The following is a 10,204-nucleotide window of genomic DNA, read 5'->3' as shown; positions in this document are numbered from 1 at the left end:
CCGTTCAGCCACTGCTTGGCATTGGGAACGTGTTTGGATTGGTTCTAATACTGCGAAGAACATTTGGAGCCCAAGTTAATCCATTATTCAAGGATAATGTTCAGTTCTGTTTATTACCCAAGATCCCAGATTCTCTAATGCCTCTTCTGGGCAACTTATCTTCTGGACTTTGCATTCTGTGTAAGTGCATGCACCACAGTGTATGGAGGGGGAGGGGTTCCCTTACTTCCCACACTTCTGATGCTTCGCACGGTGTCACTAAATGTGTTTTCAAATGATGCTATGAGTCTGAATTACCTCAGTCATCCCAACACTGCTTTAGATAGCCAGGACAATCCTTCAACAAATTTGATTCTATTTTAGGGGCTGAAGAGATAGTTCAGCTGTTAAGGGAATGTGCTGGTATGTAGTCAGAATTTTTTTTTTGTCAGGACTGCTGGCTTCTCAATAAACACACAGAGACTTAATATGAATTATAAATGCTCAGTTGATAGCTCAGGCTTGTTACTAGCTAACTCTTTCATTTTAAATTAACCCATATTTCTTATCTACCCTCTGCCATGTGGCAGTACCTTCTTTCAACACAGCACATTTATCTTGTCTCCCTCTGCATGTCTCATGACTCCTGGGACTCTGTTTCTCCTCTTCCCAGCATCCTCTGTGTCTGGCTGTCCCACCTATACCTTCTGCACAGCTACTGACCAGTCAGCTCTTTTATTAAACCAATCAGAAGGTGCCTGGGCAAAGACACATCTTCACAGTGTACAAAGAGATTATTCCGTGATAGTGGTAGTGCACACTTTTAGTTCCAACCCTGGCGGGTGGAGGGTTGAGGAGGAGGCAGAAGCAGGAGGATCTCTGTGAGTTTGGGGCCAGACTGGTCTTCATAGTGAGTTCCAGGTCAGCCAAGGCTACAGAGTGAGGTGCTGTCTCAAACAGCAGCAACTCTCCCCACAAGAGGTGTGTGTGTGTTCTAATGATTACTCCTCTCATACTTCCTTCTCTTTTCCAGACCTTCACCTTTGACGGATATCCTTCCTTCCTGTTTCACTTAAAAACCAAAGCAAGGGCAACTTTTGCCATCCCCTACCATATTTCTACTCATTGGCCAATGCCGGTGTTCTCATTGACTCCATTGTCCTTCTTAAAATTATCTGCCGACTTCTCCCCACCCTCATATTCTTTTCCTGGATAGGGTCTCACTCTGTACCCCAGGACAGCATTGAATTTAGCAATCTTGCTTCAGCCTCCCACCTGCTGGGATACAGGTGTGATCCACTATCCCGCTTTCCCATTCACCCTTGAACCCATTCCCGTGGGGCTGTCCCTCCCCAGGGCTCCGCTAGAGCTGTTCTTGCTCGGTCACCCCCACCTCTGTGGCACTGGCTCTGGAGGTCAGCCCTCAGTCCTTCCCTCGTCCTAGCCCGGTGCTGGATCCCGCTGTTTCACCATGAGGCATGCTTCACTTGTATCTCTTCAGATGCCAGAATGCCCTAGTCCTTTCTCCTGCCTCACTGGCTGCCCCACCCCCACCCCAGGAGCATCTTCTTTGCCTGTATGATGCTGAGTACCCAAGGTCTCACCCTTGATCCTCTACTGTCTACACTCACAGCCTGATGGGATCCTGTGGATGGAGTTCCATCCCTTGACAACTCCGGATTTATCTCTGTCCAGCATTTTCATCTTGTCTACAGACACATATATCTGTCCTTCCGCCATTTCTACTTGGCCATCTAAGAGATTTTTCAAATTATATGCTCAAAGTTGAGCTCCTGGCCCCTGTAGTTGGGAATACGGCCCCACATTGGAATGCCAAAATGTTGGTGGTTGTTTTTGCTCTTCTGGGGGTCCTGCCACCCAGCTCCCAAATAAATCACACACAGAGGCTTATTCTTACTTATCAATGCCCAGCCTTTGTCAGCTTTTCTTATCTTTTTTATCTACCTTCTGACTCTGGGCTTTTTCCTTTTCTTACTTCTGTAATCTTACTTTCACTCTTACTCTGTGCCTGGATACGTAGGTGGAAGGCTGGCCCCTGGGATCCTCCTCCCTCTCTGGCTACTTCTCTCTTCTCCCAGATTTCTCCTTCTATTCATTCTCTCTGCCTGCCAGCCCTGCCTATCCTTTCTCCTGCCTTGCTATTGGCTGTTCAGCTCCTTATTAGAATATCAGGTGTTTTAGACAGGCGCAGTAACACAGCTTCACAGAGTTAAACAAATGCAACAGAAACAAAAGTAACCCATGTTAAAATGATATTCTACAACAGGCTCCTACTCTGTCTTCTTCATCTCAGCCAGTACTGATACATCTGTCTTAGTTAGGGTTTCTATTGCTGTGAAGAGACACCACGACCATGGCAACTCTTATAAAGGAACATATTTAGTTGGGGTGACTCACTTACAGTTTCAGAGGTTTAGTCCATTATCATCATGGCAGGACATGGCAGCATGTAAGCAGACATGGTGCTGGAGAAGGAGCTGAGAGTCCTACATCTTCATCCACAGGCAATAGGAAAACTGTATCACTGGGTGTAGCTTGAGCATAGGAGACCTCAAAGTCCACCCCCACAGCGAAACACTTCCTCCAACAAGGCCACACCTACTCCAACAAAGCCACACCTCCTAACAGTGACACTCCCTATGGAGGACCATTTTCTTTCAAGCTACCACACATCATTTCAGTTGCTCTGGTCTTGGACCTTTTTATTCTTTAACCCTTTCTTCCTGTGATGGTTTGAATGAGAAATGTCCCCTATAGTCTTGAACATTTCAATACTTGGTCTCTAATTGATGACCCTGTTTGGGAGGTTTAGGAGGCGTGGCTTTGTTGGAGGAAGTATGTCACTGAAGGCAGGATTGAGAGTTTAAAGATTGGAGCCAATTTCAGTTTACTTTCTGTTTCCTTGTTGTTTGAAGAGGTGAGCCCTCCGCTACCTGCTTCCACGCCTTCAATCCACCAGCTTGGACTCTAACCCTCTGGAACTGTTAGCCCAAATATACCCTTCCTTCTATAAGTTGCATTGGTCATAGTATTTTATCACAATAATAAAAAAGCAACTAAGACTCTCTTTCTGATTCATCCCCCATGTCTGGTTCATCGACTCTATTCTCAAAATATACTCCGGCTGCAATACCTGTATTCGAGAGGCTGAGGCAAGAGGATTGCCATGTGTCTGAGGTCAGTCTGGGCTGTATAATGAGTTCCAGGCCAGTCCTATGTCAGAAAAACAAGACAAACAATCAACACCCTCACACGCCCACATGCTGGTACCCATTCACATGTACTCTAACCACCAGTGACTGGTTGACTCTACTTAACTTCTTCCACTGGCTGCCTAGTTAAATTTTTGTAGTGGCCGCCTGGTCACCTTGCTCTTGACCGTGGCACCGTTCAGCCTGTTCTTAACACAACAGCCAGGGTGATTCTACTAAAACACGTATCAGGTCATGTGGGTCCTTCGTTAAGGAATCCCCATGGGCTTGGGTGTCCCACCTTGAGTGGTGTGTGTTTGGTTCTCGTTTCTCCCCTGACCTTGTCTCCCTCAGGCATCTACTCACTGAAGCGCACACACTGCACACCAGGCCTTCGAGGCCTCTGATATTTCTGGAATGTGGGTCATGTTTCTGCCTTAGGGTCTTTGTACTTTATGCCCCGGTTGAACTGTTCTTTCTGGTGATAACCAGGTGTGCCCTGGCCTTGTGCCTACTCTGGGGACTTCACTTAACTTTGTTTAACCTTCCTCAGTATTCCTGCTGTTTCTCTTCCCCTTTCTTACCATTTTCTCTGCTAATATGCTACAGCGTACTTGCTTCCTTTTCTTCGTCCTTTTATCCGTCACCTTCAGTTCTCCTTTTTCTGTGCTGGGGGTTGGAGCCAGGGCCTTGCATATCCTGAGCAAGCATACCCCCACTGCCAAGTCTTACTTATTTTTGCATCTGTATGTGTGTGAGGGGTGCATATGCACATACGTGTAGAGGCCAGAGGACACCCTCTTCCATCATCCTCAGGAACACTGTGTTTTGAGTCATGGCCTCTCACTGGCTTGGAGCTCATCACTTTGGCTAGACTGGCTGGCTAGTGAATCCCAGAGACTCTGTTTCCTTCTACCCAGGGCTTGGAAATACAAAAGTGTGTCATGGACTGAACAGACGGCTCAGAGGTGGGAAGAGAACCTTGCTTCCGTTGCAACACCCACTAGACAGCTCATAATCATCTCTAACTCCAGTTCTAGGGGATCCTGTGCCCCCTTCTGGCCTCCCTGGGCACGGACCACACAGTGGTGCATGGATGTACATGTAGGCAAAACACCCATACACATAAAACTAGTCAAATATAAAAGACAGGGTTTCTCTGTGTCATTTGGTGCCTGTACTGGAACTCACTCTGTAGACCAGGCTGGCCACGAACTCACAGAGATCCACCCGGCTCTGCCTCCTGAGTGCTGGGATTAAAGGTGTGCACCACCACCACCTGGCTGAAATAAAAAAAAAATTTTTTTATAAGTGTCTTAGGCCACATACCTTAAACATAGGACTTGGAAGAACCAAGCTAGAACTGCCCCAGAAACCTTCTTCCTGAGGACTAGCTCTCACAGTAGCCAAAGGTGCTATGCAAAGCTACTAAGGGAGGAAAATTAGTGCTACCCAGCTGTAAAACCTGTGAACAGCCAGAAGATTAAGATGTCTGCTGCCCGGTATTATCCTCTAGATATGATGGGGAAGCTGCACCTGGGAAATCTTAACAATATGGCTACCTAAATAATGATAGCAACAGTTGATCTACCAATGTGGTTGCAGGACATTTTTCAGGACATTTCTCACCTCTGGATGAAGAACTACAGGCAATAAATTGTTCCAGAGAGAGAGAGAGAGAGAGAGAGAGAGAGAGAGAGAGAGAGAGAGAGAGAAAGAGAGAGAGAATCAGTTTCTTTCCAGGGACAATCCCCCAGTAGATTATTTAATCCCAAATGATCAGCCTTAAATACATGTGTATATGAACAATACTAAATGAACTCAGTAAATTGTATAGAACACACACACACACACACACACACACACACACACACACACACACACACACACACGGAACAGGTCATGAACTTGAGAGAGGAAGGACTTGGGAGGGGTTGGAGTGGGGAGAGTAAGGGGTAGAAACAAGACAAATATAGCACTCATCTATGAATGAAATTCTCAGAGGATTTTAAATAAATAAAAAAGTGTGTTATCATTCCCAGTTTGCTCTGTGTGTGTGTGTGTGTGTGTGTGTGTGTGTGTGTGTGTGTGTGTGTGTGTGTGTAAAATCAGCTTATGAAGTAACATGCTTCCAGAGGGGGTTTTCATTTTGGTTGATGATTATCTCTCCTCTCTCATTTCCCCCTTCTCCTTTCTCCACTGTTCCTTTTTGTTCCCATGACCCCCACTTCCACTTCTGTTCCATTGTCTTCTCTTCCAGGCTAGCTTTGTCATAATCAACTGAAATCCTACTTCATAGTATTGCAGACCCCACTTGGGCGCCAGATCTTGGAAATTATTATGGTCCAGCCTTAATAATCTTCTTCCCAGAGGCCCAGAAGAGAAGCTACAAACAGTGCAAATTATTTTTGGGAAAAGAATCTAAGTACACTGAGCTCTTCATCCATCTACTTTATTCCTCTGAGATAAAATTCTATCTACACAGCTTCAGTTCTGCTCTCATGCCTAGCTCCTTTCTTGCCTGATTTCTCTCTACATTTATCTGCTGTCCCCTCTAAGTTCTATCTTAATTTTCTCATCTTAGTTCTGCCTCATCTGGGTTCTTATCCATCTAATTCTTTCCACCTTAGTTCCTCTCCCATCTCATTCTTTCTCATCTTATTCTTCCTCATCTTCTTCTTCCCTATCTGGGTCTTCCTCATCTTCCATCTCATCCTTCTAGTTCTCTCTTCTAGTCTTCTGATCTAGTTCTCCTCCAGTTTAGTTCTTCTCCATCTCAGTTTGTTTCCCTCCAGTTCTTACCCGTCTAGTTCTTCCATTCTCTTTCTTCTTCTCTTCCGGGTATAGCTTTGTCATAATCAGCTGAAATTCTACTTCATAGTATTGTGCTTGCAGCAGCCTTCCCCCACCTCCTTTAACACCCAGCCTTTTAATAAGGGAGCTAGAGAGGTTGAACCCAGGTCCTCATGCTTGCAAAGAAATACATGTCCTGAGTTCGTCATCTCTCCAGCCTGGCTTTTGCTATGAAGCCCAGGCTGGCCTTGAACTTGTAATCCTCTTCTTCCTGCCTCAGCCTCCTAACTTCTGGGATTACAGGCATGTGTCATGACTGATTCCTCCCTTCAGATAGGAAAGTGACATTATAGGAAAGTGACATGCAGAGCCAAGGCTTCAACTCAGGGCTTTGTACCTGCTAGGTAAACACTCCACCAACTGAGATACATTTCCAACACTCCTATTGTCTTATTTACGATTTCTATTACTGTGATAAACACATGACCAAAGCAATTTGGGGAAGAAAGAGTTCATATTTGCCTCAAACTTCCACATCGTAGTCTATCACTGAAAGAGGTAAGGATAGGAACTTGAACAGGGCAGGAACCTGGAGGCAGGTGCTGATACAGAGGTCATGGAGGAGAGCTGCCTACTGGCTTACTCCTCATGGCTTGCTCAGCCTGCTTTCTTATATAACCCAGGACCACCTGCCCAGAGACAACCCTACCCAAAATGGGCTGGGCCCTCCCACATCAATCACTGTCCTACAGGCTTGCCTACAGTCTAGTCTTATGGAGGTATTTTCTCAACTGAGGCTCCCTCCCTTTTCTCCTGTGACTCTAGCTTGTGTCAAGTTGATATAACCTGGCCAGCACACGACTTTCTGTGCATGTGTGTACTCATCCACATGTGTACTGGAAGTTGACATTTCGTGTCTTGATCCTTCTCCACCTTATATTTTTTGAGACAGGATCCCTCACTACCTTGGAGCTCACCTATATTCAGCTAGATTGGTTGTCCTCATGTTCCCAGGATCTAGCTCCCTCTACACCCCAGGTCTGGGTCTTTTCGCATTGTGCCATCTCCCCAACCCCTACCTACTTCTTTTTAAATGTCTATGTTTTTACTAAACTCTTAAATCCTAAAAGAGCAGGACTCTTTTCCCCTAGTGCTAAGGATTGAATTGGGAATTTCCTGCACTACAGGCAAGTGCTCTATCTCTGGGCTTCACCTCTCCCGAGAACTTGGATTTTGTCTGAGGTACTCTTTGCTATGTTTCCACCTTTAGAGAAGCACCCGGCATATCCTAGTGCTCATTCATTGAATGAATGATGAAAGATGATTTGCCATTAATCCCCATCTGTTATGAATACTGGATAAATTTGTATATTTATGTAAAACATTATCTATATTTTACAAGTACTATGTCTTCTTACAGAACTAGAAAATGCTGTTAAGCAAAAAAAGACAAAATGTCTATGATGTCTTTATCTGTAGATAACTTCTGTGTACTTTAGCCTATAAGCTTCTAGACTTTTCTGCATATATCTCTATACTTCTGTATCTTTTTAGAAAGTGGGATTCACATATGTATCTATATACGTGTGTGTTCACACACACATATAAATTATGTTTATACTTTCCTCTCTGACTTAATTGTTGGCACTAAATTCAGGCTACATGATTGGTGAATTTGGCTAGGGACTGCTGTGAGGAGTCAGGCATGGGGAAGTCTTTAAGTGGTTCTGGAGGAATCTCTCCTTCCCAACAAGATTGGCTGGCTACCCATCATTTCCAAATGGAAACTTCTCTTTCTTAATCATGCCTCTGGTAAGTAGAAAGCCTCAATGTAGACGAATTGCTAAACGGTCTTATTAATAAAAAAAACACAGAGCCAGAAATTGGGGTTAAAGCTGAGAGATCAGAGGAATAGGACAAGCCACAAGCCAACCTTACCTCACCAACCTTCGGTCTCCAAAGAGACCTACTTCCTGTCTACCCATGCCTATATTCCTTTCTGTTCTGCTAACTCATTTCCTCTCTCTACCCAGCTACATCACTTCCTCTTCCTGCCCAGCTCTGTCACTTCCTGTCTGTCTGTACAGACCTCCAGACCTTTATGGTTAACTAGTGTTGGAATTTAAGGCATGTGCTACCATGCTTGGCTCTGTTCCCAGTGTGGCCTTGAACTCGCAGAGATCCAGGCAGATCTCTGCCTCCCAAGCGATAGGATTAAAGGCGTGTGCTACCATTGCCTGACTTCTATGTCTAATATAGTGGCTGGCTTTTTCCTCTGATCCTCAGATAAACTTTATTGGGGGACAGAGATAAAATATTACCACACCTCAATCACTTCCTGGGCCTTCATGCCTTTTTGGTAGAATCAACAAGAATGAACCAGGAAAACAATCACAGTTCTCTTTGTGTTGGCTGCTTTGGGGTGTGACTGGATAGGGATGCTGGGGCCACTCAAGGAAGCCTAGAGCTGAGCTGTTCTGTGGGGAACCACTGGCTTTGGGGGACAATTAAGTAAGAGAGCATGGTCTGTTGGAATCGAGTTGCACTTTAAGGGTAAAAACATGTGCCAGATTTCAAATGCTTAATATAAAGGATAATTGAAAGACATTCCATGAATAACATTTTGAACTATTGAGTTAAATGAAAGACACAGATCAGTGGCAGAGTGCCTGCCTTATATACATGAGGCCTTAGTTAGGGTTTCTATTGCTGTGAAGAGACACCATGACCACAGCAACTCTTCTAAAGGAAACATTTAATTGAGGTGGCAGCTTGCATTTCAGAGGTTCAGTTCAGTGTCATCATGGTGACACATGGCAGCATGCTGGTAGAAATGGTGTTGGAGAAGTAGCTGAGGGTCGTACATCTTGCAAGCAACAGGATGTGGTCTGTCTGTCACACTGAGTGAAGATTGAACAAAAGAGACCTCAAAGCCAGCCCGACAGTGACACACTTCCTTCAACAAGGCCACACCTACTTCAACAAATCCACACCTCCCAATAGTGCCACTCCCTTTGGGATTATGAAGACCAATTATATTCAAACTACCACATTCTACTCTCTGGCCCCCATAAACTTGTAACAGGAACATAATGCAAAATGCACTTAGTTTAACTTCAAAAGTCCCCATAGTCTATGATAGTCCCAAATTAATTTAAAAGTCTAAAGTTCAAAGTCTCTTTTGAGATTCATTCAATCTCTTAACTGTAATCCCCCTGTAAAATAAAAATAAAAAAACAGATCACGTACTTCCAACATATAATATCAGGATATAAATTCTGAAATTATAGAATTTACCATTCCAAAACGTAGGTAAAAGAGCACACTGAAGAAATACTGGACCAAAGCAAGACCAAAAACCAAGTGGGCAAACTCTAAACTCTGCATCTCCATGTCTGATGTCAAAACACTTTTCAGATCTCCAATTCTGTTCAGCTTTGTTGACTACAACACACTTCTTTCTCATGGGCTGGTTCCACTCCCTGTTAGCAACTCTTCTCAGCAGATATCCCATGGCTCTGGCATCTCCAACATCTTAGGGTCTCCAAGGCAATCCATGCTTTACCTTCACAGCTTTCATGCAATGGCCTCTTTAGGCCTCCATTTGGGGACACCCTTGACACATGCCTGGCCTCAGCAGCGTTCCTGAATCTTGGAGGCAAATTCCATAACCCCTTTCTTCTATCCTTAACTCTAAAGCCAGAACCATGTGGCCGAAGCTGCCAAGTTCTGCTGCTTGCTGGGGCTGGAACATGGCCCTCCTTGTTTAGTTACATCTTCACCAGCTTTCTGTCTTTCACTGCCTAAGCTTGGCTGTGCTGAAACTTTCTCTGTAGACCAGGTTGGCCTCAAACTCAGAGATCTGCCAGCCTCTACCTTCCAAGTGCTAGAATTAAAAATGTACACCATCACACCTGATCCTAAGCTTTTCTTTAGTTCCTTTTCACAAGCTGTGAACTTAGCTGAACAGGGTCTTGCCCTGAGGTCAACACTCCCTTTATTCCATTTCTCAATCTGTTTATCTCCTTGAACACAGAATTTAGCTCTATTCAACTTTCTGGCACCCCCTTTCTTAATCTGTACATTTTGTATTTTTATTTGCCCAGCTTGCTCCTTTTATTATAAATCTTCATTAGAGTTACCACTAATAACTATACAACAGAGTCTATACTAGACTGTTTTGAGCTTTCCTCTGTCAATGGAATTAATCCAAAAGTCTT

This window comes from Peromyscus californicus, unplaced genomic scaffold (assembly GCF_007827085.1).
Source record: "Peromyscus californicus insignis strain IS unplaced genomic scaffold, ASM782708v3 Scaffold_21__1_contigs__length_65335640, whole genome shotgun sequence".
NCBI classification, from domain to species: domain Eukaryota; kingdom Metazoa; phylum Chordata; class Mammalia; order Rodentia; family Cricetidae; genus Peromyscus; species Peromyscus californicus.
Note: the sequence above shows the minus strand (reverse complement) of the source record.